The sequence below is a fragment of the Myotis brandtii genome, unplaced genomic scaffold (assembly GCF_000412655.1).
Source record: "Myotis brandtii unplaced genomic scaffold, ASM41265v1 scaffold649, whole genome shotgun sequence".
NCBI classification, from domain to species: Eukaryota; Metazoa; Chordata; class Mammalia; order Chiroptera; family Vespertilionidae; genus Myotis; species Myotis brandtii.
The window spans coordinates 363,418-375,424 of NW_005370512.1; positions in this window are offsets into that span (position 1 = coordinate 363,418).

Below are 12,007 nucleotides of genomic sequence, written 5' to 3' on the forward strand. Positions count from 1 at the left end.
AGAGAAAGATAAATATCACATGATCTCACTCATTTGTGGAATATAACCAACAACATAAACTGATAAACAAAAATAGAGCCGGAGACATAGAAGCATGGAACACACAGTCAAACCTTAGAGGGAAGACAGGGGAGGGGAGGGGGAGTTTAAGAGATCAACCAAAGGAGCTCGACCAAGATGGCGGCATAGGTAAACACTGGAGACTGCTGCCGCAAACAACCACTTCAAAAATACAACTAAAAGACGGAACGGACATCACCCAGAACCGCAGGAAGGCTGGCTGAGGAGAGACTCTTCAACTAGAAGGAAAAATAACAGCACACCGAGGCTCAGAGGAGGCGCAGTGTGGAAAATACTCAGGTGCGGAGGTGCGCGCGCAAAGCGGGCTGGTGGCTGAGAGCGCGGTTGTCGTTTTCGGTCAGGAGGGAGTCTCAGACTCTGAGCTCCAGATCCGGGCGAGTCTCTAGGGACTCAGACTCAAACTGGAGAAGCGGGATTGTCTGGCATCAGTTGGAACGTGAGGGCAGCTTTCTCTCCGAGGTTTGCAGAGGTTGCTGGGGTTCTGAGAAGCATAGCCTCTGGGAATGGGACTGAGAGCAGCCATAATCGCTCCCTCGGCCCGCCCTGTTGATCCCGACCCGCCCAAGCCCTGCTCAGAGCCATTTGCCGGATCGCCTCAGGCAAAGGCTAGATTAGCACCTCTCCAGAGGACAGAAGTTTTCCCACTGCAGATACAGCTGATTCTCACAGCCAGTCGGCCTGGTGGTCAAATCCCTCTAGTATTATCTACAACAATCAAGGCTTAACTACAACAAGACTGCGCACAAAGACCACAAGGGGGTGCACCAAGAAAGCATAAAAAATACGGAGACAAAAAAACATGACAGAAATGGAGGATATAGAGCTAAAAAATGCACTTTTGAGGGCTTTCAATAATGTGCTAGAAGCTGCCAATAAACTCGATGAGAGCCTCACGAAATCTAATGAGACCCTCGATGTTGTGATAAAGAACCAACTAGAAATTAAGCATACACTGACTGAAATAAAGAATATTATACAGACACCCAATAGCAGACCAGAGGAGCGCAAGAATCAAGTCAAAGATTTGAAATGCAAAGAAGCAAAAAACACCCAACCGGAAAAGCAAAATGAAAAAAGAATCCGAAAATATGAAGATAGTGTAAGGAGCCTCTGGGACAGCTTCAAGCGCTCCAATATCAGAATTATAGGGGTGCCAGAAGATGAGAGACAGCAAGATATTGAAAACCTATTTGAAGAAATAATGGCAGAAAACTTCCCCCACCTGGTGAAAGAAATGGACTTACAGGTCCAAGAAGCGCAGAGAACCCCAAACAAAAGGAATCCAAAGAGGACCACACCAAGACACATCATAATTAAAATGCCAAGAGCAAAAGACAAAGAGAGAATCTTAAAAGCAGCAAGAGAAAGAGACTCAATTACCTACAAGGGAATACCCATACGACTGTCAGCGGATTTCTCAACAGAAACTTTGCAGGCCAGAAGGGAATGACAAGAAATATTCAAAGTGATGAATACCAAGAACCTACAACCAAGATTCCTTTATCCAGCAAAGCTATCATTCAGAATTGAAGGTCAGATAAAGAGCTTCACAGATAAGGAAAAGCTAAAGGAGTTCATCACCACTAAACCAGTATTAGACGAAATGCTGAAAGGTATCCTTTAAGAGGAGGAAGAAGAAAAAGGTAAAGATACAAATTGTGAACAACAAACATGCATCTATCAACAAGTGAATCTAAGAATCAAGTGAATAAATAATCTGATGTACAGAATGAACTGGTGATTATAATGAATCAGGGACATAGAAAGGAAATGGACTGACTATTCTTGGGGGGGAAAGGGGAGTGGGAGATGTGGGAAGAGACTGGACAAAAATCGTGCACGTATGGATGAGGACAGTGGGTGGGGAGTGAGGGCGGAGGGTGGGGCGGGAACTGGGGGAAGGGGGGGTATGGGGGGGGAAAAAAAGGGGAACAAATGTAATCTGAACAATAAAGATTTAATTAAAAAAAAAAAGAAATTGTGGTTACCAGAAAAACTAATAAAATATATGGAATTAATCAGGAAAAAAAAAATCCCTACCTGGGGAAACAACCTTTCTCGGAGAGGTGACCTTGGTTAAAACACATAGCGCTAAGGGGAGCAAACATATTAAGAACAGTATGCTATATACGCCAGGTCCCTTGAAACATATGCTGTGCAGATGTTTCATTCCTGCAGCGACTGTGTCAAGCAGCAAGGGTGGACCGGCTTCCAGCAATTTATGAAGGGCCTACTATGTGCATGATTCTGTCCAAGCTGTTCTAAACCTTTGAGCATACTTACTACCCATCTCAACCTTCTGTCTTCCCAAGCATGTCCAGGACTCATGCTGCTCCCTGATGCAGGTGCTGTTGGGGACCCTGATAAGTGTGTTCTCAGCTACCTCAATCTTCTCATTTTCACACATTGCCAAGGTCCCTGCAATTCTCATGACCAAACCTGCCAACATTATGTATCTCTGCTTTTCTAGACAGTTGAGGCAAAAAGGAAATTACGTTGGAGTACAGATCATAGTTTGAAAAAAAAGGGCATGCCGATTGTGTAAAAGTGAGAGTAATTCCTCTCTAAGATTACATTCGAAGGGTAAATTCACCATGTGGATTCAGGTTTAAAGGGCAACAGTATCGTAATGTTTTCAAGACTGGTTTTCCAGAAATTGCAGACACATATACAATGGCATTTTATACATCAACCCTTGGTAAAGAGTGGTGGTATAATAGTCATAACAATAAAGCCATAGCAGTTACGCTATGTTAGGCCACACATATCACATACCCCAATTTTATATGGATGTATGACATTTATTGACTCAAGAAGTTGAAGAGCCCGTTCCAGTAAGTTTCAGGACTGCTTTGGTTAGCTCTCCAGCCCTGCTTTTCTGAGATGACTGTGGCTTTGCCTTGCTCTGGTTGTTTGGATTTCCTCAGAGTAGGAATGCCTGCAGAGCTCCTGGCTTTCCATGGGCAAGGATACCTTCCCAGAGGAAGAGAAAATTTCTCTTTCTTCAACAATTTAACAAAATCCAGGCCATCCCTATAATTAATTTAGTTTGGGTTATGTACTTATCTCTGAACCAATAATTAAACTGACTGGCACAGAACCAGGATCCACCCTGGAAATGGAGTAGGTTGGTATCCAATTTTCATGACTGAAATTGGGATGAGGTGGGAATGGATACTTTTTTTTTTTAAGGAAACCAACAATATCCATTACAAAAGCAATATATTTAATTCTTCTATATAAAAAAGACATTGTATTCTGGATGTGTTGTTTTCTATTTGTCTACTTTAATAGAGGATGATGAGAAGTGCCTTTGAATGGGGTCAAAATGATCTCTTTAAATGCTTGAACTAAAACTAGTTGGTTGAGACCCCAGCTTTTCATGGAAGGCCAGCCAATTCCAGCAGAGTGACTGAACTAGCTATGTATAGAAGCTCTGCCTCCTTGACTGCTTTGGGTCTAATAGTAATTGCTACCATCTATTAATATGATGCTAAATCTTTCCCGCAGTTTTCCCTATTGACTTTTCATAAAGTAAGTACATTGACTGTGAAAATAATGGAGTCCCAGGGGAGTTAAGTACTTGCCCAAAGTCACACAACTGGTGAAAGGCTGGGCAAGACTGGACTGGGACCCAGGATCATCTGCTTTTGAGAAAGAGAAGTCCATGTTCTTCCTTCTTTGTGCTGCCTCTTAGGAAGCTGAGAAATAGGATTCAGAAGGAATATTAATTCTGTTTGCCACCCAATATCTTATTTTCTTGTCTCTGAAGCAGAAATAATAATAATAACCCCCCCCCCACACACACACATCAGTTTCTTGTAGATTCAGCAAATGGTGAGTCCTATTTAAGCATTTACAATTTAAGGATTTTTTATATAAACAATAATAAAATATTAAAATGTTGAGGCAGTAGAAATGCTCTTCAGAGGCAAAGCCTAGAGACCAGTGAGCGTTTCTCTATAGCTATACACAGCATATGGCTGTTCTCCATGTGTCTTCAGAGAAAGTAGATACAAAAACACAGCCACCATGGGGGTTGAACACAACTTTATTCTGTTATTTGTTCGGTTGTGTTTAACATAGGAAGTGGGAGATGCTGGCTAAAGAAATGGTCAAGAAACAATAGCAGCTAATAGGTTTATGTAATGAGCGAAAGTGGGGGTGTTAGTTATTCACATAAGCAAGTTTGATGCAAAACCCTTGCGTTTGTCACCTCTTCCTTCCATGAACCCCACGGAATCACCCATTTTTCAGCAGAAAAATCCCTCCTGCCAAGGGGGCATGGATCCTCTCCCAAGGCACACGTGCCTTCGCTCTCTGCAACCTTACATTTCCCAGATTGTGGTACAGAAAATGTGATGAGACAATTTAGCCTGATCAATTTGCAACTACTAATGGCTTTCAGTAGAGTGATGGAAGGGGAGGGGGACCTAATTTCATTACTGTTTGAATGTGATATCTGCTGCTTAATGAATTGAGAACTTAAAAAAAAAGGCCTGCTTTATTTGTTTATTGAAGACTTTCCTTGTCAGAGACTTCTGTCCCCAAGGAAAATAAGGTTTTTGGGAGACTGGGAGAGGAATGAGAATTAATTCTGGTGTGTTGTGTTTCCAGAATGCATAGTGAGTTAAGGAAGAAAGTATGGAAGGGCCCGGAGCACTGGGCATCTTCCAGAGTGCAGATGGGCTGAGTGACTTCTCATTGTCACTGAGCTGAAGAAAAGGAGGGGCTTTGTGCCTTCTTCAATATGTTATCTACTCTGTGAGATATTTTTCAAGCAACAGTAAGAACTAATAAAATAAATCAATTACATTGTCATTAGCCTGAAACATGGGACATCCGGGAAGCTGAGGTTGGGGGAGACAGCAGATGTGACATGCTTTCAATGTGCCAGGAACCAGAGCTCACATTTCAGAACACTGAGCCCTAGGACCTGCACGGCCGTCAGTGAAGGGGCCTGGTAGAGATGTGAAGACATTGCATCGCCCCACCTGGACAACTTCATTTTATAACGTGAAAGTCAAGTTCTTAAATATTGACAGGGTGAGCAAAATGACTTTGAACAAACAGGGCTTAGAAGGTGATCTTAAGAACTGGGCATTGTTTGAAAATGCGTGTGAAGGACATAGGGCTTCCGTAGGACATTAAAAAAAACAAAAACAAAAGCAAAAACTAACTTTATCATATGTGGCATAATACTATTGAGTTTGGCCTAAGACATAGATTTTGTAAAGCTTTGAAAGAACCAGCAAAACCCAAGCTAAATCCCTTCAGTCTTACACTTTCTCTGGAAAAAAAGTGAGACTGAGTCTTTGGTTTAAGGAATATTCACCACACCCTTTAGATGAAGCTAGAGTGGCTGGGAGGGGAAGGTGTGACTCAGCCATTCAGTGACTACAAGGGAAGAGGTTGTGCCTGGCTGACTGGCAACTCTGAGCCTTGGCCTCTGTCGACAGCCTGTCATCAAAGGCTTGTGCCGCAGCCTTTTGTCTACTCAGACAGACTCTGAAGGAAGTGATGGGGGAAGACAAGTACCTCATTGCTTGGTAGGAAAAAATGGGCTTTATACATTCTAATTTTTTTCCTGAATTCCCAGGAACACTGATTTTGATTGATCTTTCCTGAAGTTTCACTTTTTCTCACAAAATTAATAATCTTAACTGTATCCTTCTATCAATTCCATACAGAAATCTTGTCTTAAAAACTCACAGGTGGAGTTGTTCCTAATTTCATTTCCTAAGTTTCGTTTTCCAAATCCATACTGCCAAATCCTTTCCTCCCTCTCTGGCCCCTTGCTCAGCGTTTGATGGTGGAGACCACAGACTTCAGTCTGTTTCCTCTTACCCACTTCTGTGATCGGTCTCCCCACCACCCATCTGATGATCAGAAGTGAGTTAGTTAAAACCTGCATCTAAAATCAGTTCACACTGCGTGGGCACTTATGCCCTTCTCATTACTGGTATCTTGCTTTACGTTTGGCCTGCCCGGACCCACTGACCCCAGAGTTATTTAGTCTCTCAGGGCCCTTAGAAAAGTCCTGTCCTCCATGCGGCCACATTTCCAGAGTGTTAGGTGCCTTTCCAGAAGCCTGGGGTCCTACAGAGGATGAGGTAGTTTGGAAAAAACAGACCATTTCAAAATTTAAAAAAATGTAAATAGCCCATACAACCTTGAAAGCAAGTTTAGGTACTGTGCAAAGTCTCACCAAGCCCTTGCCGGGATCTGTGTCAGCGTGGAGCAACATGGTCCAGGGGCATTTGTTCTGAGTGACCGGTATTTCTGAAAGCAGATGCTATGGTAAAAATGCAGCTTTGGATTGCTCCACTTAGTTATCAACGCTTTCATGCAAAACAAATATTCGGTTAAAGACAGCATGCTCTGGGCTTCTGATTAGATCACAGAAGTATAAATATCACAGGGCTTTTATGTGTTTGCATGACATGAACCAACAAAGTTCTTTCCTCTGACCCTTTCTTTTTAATATGAGCCCGTTTAGAGAAGCATACTATTTCTTGCCACTCTTCTTGCACAATATACTGCTCTCTGGTTTGCATTATTTCAGTAAGTAGGAGGTTTACAGATCAAATAAAAATGTAAAAACAAAAATAGCCCACCAACCTTTCAAGATCTCGCTCTACATCACTGATGGCGAGGAATGCTTGTTCCCAACTGAGCAGCAGGGATGGGGATTAGGGAAAAATAACTGAAGTCCTAACTCAGCCTTGCTGCGTCCCTGTCCAGAATCCATCCCACTTCACAGTCTAGCGAGCTCTCCTTTAAGAATGAGAGGCTTCGACTCCGAGCCTGGAATTGAAGCATTTAAAAAATATAATGGTTTGCATACTGTGCAGTGATTTGTAAAATGTGAATGCCTACAAAAGCCGTGGTTACCCAGCATAACATTATCTTATTTTTAGTTACACAACCAGTAAAACAGCTGGAGGTCTAAAATCATGGCCTAGCACTAAGTGCATTACTACATTTTATCCATGCAGCAAGGGCCTGTCCTTTCAGTGAGACGATAGGAGAAAGTGGAGTGATTACTGGCAAATTAACACTTTCCATTTTAATAGAGAAGCAAGGCCTACATAAAAACGTTGGAATTGCCATCTATGCCAGTTAGATTCTGAACAGCATCTGATGCTCCTCTAAACCACACTAATACACTCCTGCATTTTATAAGCAAATGAGCCCTTACTCATTTGTCAAGAGATATCTACCCAAGTAGACTAAAGAAGTAACCAGCAAAATATTTTACTTTATAGCTTCTTAACACAGTTAATAGAATCATCATGGCAATAATAGCAAAATATAATTGGCACTTAGAGAGCTGTGCTTGCTTTCGGTTTCTCTGCAAAAGCATGAAGTACTCGGTAACACTCCATCCCCCTTATCATTAAAGGCATCCTTTCAACATCGTCAGTGGCTTCCATATAGCAAACCCAGGAAATACTGGGTTCCGTCATATGAAGTTGCTGCCATCAATTCATTCGACCACACAATGGCCATTTATATAGTCTGACCCAAAGTGTTTCAAATTTACATACAAAAACATGAGCACACTCGTCTGTAGCTGATATTTATTTGTTGTAAAAATTATGGATTTTGAAAGTAAATGTATCCTGATTTTTTTCCAGTGATGTTCCCTTGCTGGTTGTATCTAGGAGTTGTGGGCAGTGGTGGTTAAATCTTCCTCATACAATCCATTCACCGCATTCTCAAGCCACCCTATCCTATATAATAAAGAGGTAATATGCAAATTGACCATCACACCCTCACACAAGATGGCCACCCCCATGTGGTCACAACATGGTCACCACAAGATGGCTGGCAGGGGAGGGCAGTTTTGGGCAATCAGGCCAGCAGGAAAGGGCAGTTAGTGGCAACTAGGCTGTCAGGGGAGGGCAGTTAGAGGCAACCAGGCCAGCAGGGGAGGGCAGTTGGGGGAGACCAGGCTGGCAGGGAAGGGCAGTAAGGGGTGACCAGGCTGGCAGGGGAGGGCAGTTGGGGGGGACCTGGCCTGCAGGGGAGGGCAGTTGGGGGTGACCAGGCTGGCAGGGGAGGGCAGTTAGGGGTGACCAGGTCGGCAGGGGAGGGCAGTTGGGGACAACCGGGCTGGCAGGGGAGGGCAGTTAGATGCGATTGAGCCGGCAGGGGAGGGCAGTTGGAGGAGATCGGGCCGGCAGGGGAGCAGTTAGGCGTCGATCAGGCTGGCAGGGGAGTGGTTAGGGGGTGATTAGGCTGGTAGGCAGAAGCAGTTAGGGGCAATCAGGCAGGCAGGCAGGCGAGTGGTTAGGAGCCAGTAGTCCCAGATTGTGGGAGACATGTCCAACTGCCGATCCCTGTGGGATTGGGCCCAAACCGGCAGTCGGACATCCCCCAAGGGGTCCCAGATTGGAGAGGGTGCAGGCTGGGCTGAGGGACACCCCCACCCCCAGTGCACGAATTTCACGCACCGGGCCTCTAGCATATAATAAATTCAAATAAAACCTGGTGTTATTTGTTATAGTAAAAGGGGAAGAAAAGTATCCGTGCTATATTTATTGATCTAAATCAGAACACGCAAAAAGAAGCTTTTGATAGCCCCATAGACTCCTCCCCATTTCTCTTACAACCTGATTCTGCCATTTAAGTTATTTATCATTTTTTACAAAGAAACAATTAAGTTGCTGCTGCCTCTGCTGCCTGCAGCCACTGCTTTCCTCCCACACCTTAGCCCTTCCTGGCACCTCGAGTGGCTTCAACTAGGAAGTACTAAATCCAGTCATCCTCTTTGACCATATCTTTTGATCATTACAACTCTCTTGAGCATCTTGTCTTCTTCTTCAAGATGTTTAGTGCCTTGCTCACTCTGCTTATTTTCCCCCATCATTTTTTTGCTATTGTAAATAATATCATTTGCAAATTATATTTTCTAATTATTTTTTGCTGATTTATAGAAATGCAATTAACTTTTAATTTGTATTTGGCAATTTTGTTGAACATTATGCCAATAATTTACATGTGGATACTATGGGGTTTATTATGAAGAAAAATAGTCACTTTTCCCCCCCAATCCATATTCCTCTTGAATCTTTTTCTTGTTTTACTCTTACTGTACTGTTTAAGCCCTGAAGTCTAGTGGAAAATAAAAGAAGTCATCTGTGTCTTTTTTTTTCTGATTTTAAAGCCAATGCTTTCAGTGTTTCACCTTGAAGTATGATATTTATATTTTTTTGTTTAAATTCTCTTTATGGATGTTTCTGTCAATTTTTAGTTTGCTAAATGTTGCTTTTTAATGCTATTTCCACCTACCAATATTGAGAAAAAAATCAAATGGTTTTCTCTTCAATCTTTAAAAGTGGTGATTTAAATTCTGCATTCCAGGGCTAAACTCAATTTGATCTTAAAAATTATTATTATTATTTTTGGTTATTATTATTATTATTACTCGAGTGAGGATATGGTTTTATTGATTTGAGAGAGAGAGAGAGAGAGACTTTAGTTATTATTATTATTACTCAAGTGAGGATATGGTTTTATTGATGAGAGAGAGAGAGAGAGAGAGAGAGAGAGAGAGAGAGAGAGAGAGAGAGACATCTCCTATAAGCGCCCTGACTAGAAATTCAACCTGCAACCTTTTAGTGTACTGTACGACACAAGGCTCAATTTGTTTTTTTAAATATATTATTAGATTTGTTTTGCTAATATCTTGTTTAGGTTTTGCATCAATGTCCATGTGAGAGATTTGCTTGTAATATTCCTTTCTTATTCAATTCCTGTCTGGGATTTATGGTATTAAGCATAATAAAATGAATTGTACAGCATTCCTACTTTTTGTCTTTTCTGGCACTTTGGATAAAATTGGAATAAGTTCTTAAAAGTTTGCTAAACTTGACATAAAACAACTTTTCTTTGTGAGAAAAGTTAGATTATATAAAGAGTCAAAGAACTAATTTGGTTTCCTGGTTCTTTACAAGTTAGTTTTCATAAGTTAAATTTTCTTTCTATGAATTTTTCAGTTCATCTAATTTTTGGAAATGTATTGGCTTGCTGTTCATTATATCTTATATTTTTAAATCTTTGTAGTGCCTGTAGTTATGCCCCTACAACCACCCCTAATAAATGTTTTGTTTTATCCTCTCTTTATTCTTAATTAATCTTATAAGAGGTTGTCAATTTAGTCTCTTCCAAGAGCAAACTTTTAGCTTTATTGATATCTATTGTTTCTTGTTTTCTATCTTACTGGTTTCTATTCTTTTACTTTTGCCTTTCTTCTCCTTTAATTTTTTAAAAAAATATTTTTATTGATTTCAGAGAGGAAGGGAGAGGGAGAGAGAGAAACATCAATGATGAGCGAGAATCACTGATCTCTGCCTCCTATATGCCCCACACAGGGGATTCAGCCCACAGCCGGCACGTGTGCCCTGATGGGGAATCAAACCGTGACCTCCTGGTTCATAGGTTGACGCTCAGCCACTGAGCCATGCCAGCCGGGCTCTTAAGTTTTTTTTTTTTTTTTTTTTTTTAATCTGACTTCTTTAGATGGATGCTTTGTGTATTTTCATTTAAAAAAAAATATAAGCTAAAAACTTTTCTAAGTAACATTTCAGTATCCCATGTTTGAATATGGATATTTTCATTATCTTTCCATTTTAACGTTCTCCTTATTTTCATTATAATTTTTTTTTACTCATACTTGTTTGAAAGCATGTTTTAAATTTCCAAATGAATGTTTTTTTTGTTTTGTTTTTTTTTGGTTTAGGTTTCTTTTTGTTATTGAATTTTTTAACCAAATCTTAAGAACTCGTGAAAGAATTTGTTCATATGCTACAAATTCTTTGAAATGTGTTAAGTCTAGTACACGGTTAATTCAAAATATATTCTGGGTATCTTAAAGTGAATATATATTCTTCAATTTTTGGGTAATACATAAATCCAAACTTGTTAATTGAGCTGTTTAGTCTTATATCTTTACTTTTTGTTGTTGTTTATGTTTGCTTCTTTATCACAATTATCTATAGGGTTGTAATAAAATATCCTACAAAGACGGTTGATTTTAAAAATTGTCTGTATAGTTTTGTTAAAACCTTTTTCTCCTTTAATGTTACTATATTTTTAGGATCTATTATTAAGTATGTAAAAGTTTAGAATTATCACATCTTTTTGTGTGAATTAAAATGTTTATCATATGACTTGTTATCTTTAGGAATAATTTTTCTTAAAGTCTTTTTATTGTTGTGGTTCTATATTAATATAGCCAACTACCTATCATTCTTTTGGCTAGTATTTTCCTGTCTTTTAACTTTCAACCCTTCTTGTATGTTTTCAGTATTTAAGTATGTCTCTTAGAAGTAGCCAATAGCTAGGCCTATACTTTTCCCCAGGTTGGATATTTTATCCAAGCCATCACACTTTGGATTTGCTTGGATTTATTTCTGTTATTTTGTGTTTTCTCTTTGCCATACTTTTCCACCTCTTGCCTTCTTTTAGATAGATTTGTTTTCTTACTCTATTGTTTTCCCTCTACTAGTTTAAAAGTAATAAATTATAATTTTAGTTTTGGTTACCCTAGACACTTAACATGACCACTTAATAAGTTAATTGGTTTTTATGCCCTCCTTGCAAATAGCACAAGTAATCTGATCACCCTCTTCCTTCCCATGTGCCATTTTAATTCTTTCATTATTTTTAACATTACAAATGACATACCTCATTCTTTTTGTTTCATACAGTCAATGTTTTGATTTTGTAAAATGTTAACCACTTTCTTTGCTCAACATGACTTTGTGTCTCAGCTTTATTCTGCAATTTTCCTTCTGAAGTCCCCCTGTAGTGTATTGATTTATTTTATTTAATAAGGATTTGTTGATTGTAAAATTTCTAATTTTCCTGTTTGTTCAAAAATGTCTTTATTTTGGCTTTTCTCTAATTATAATTTACA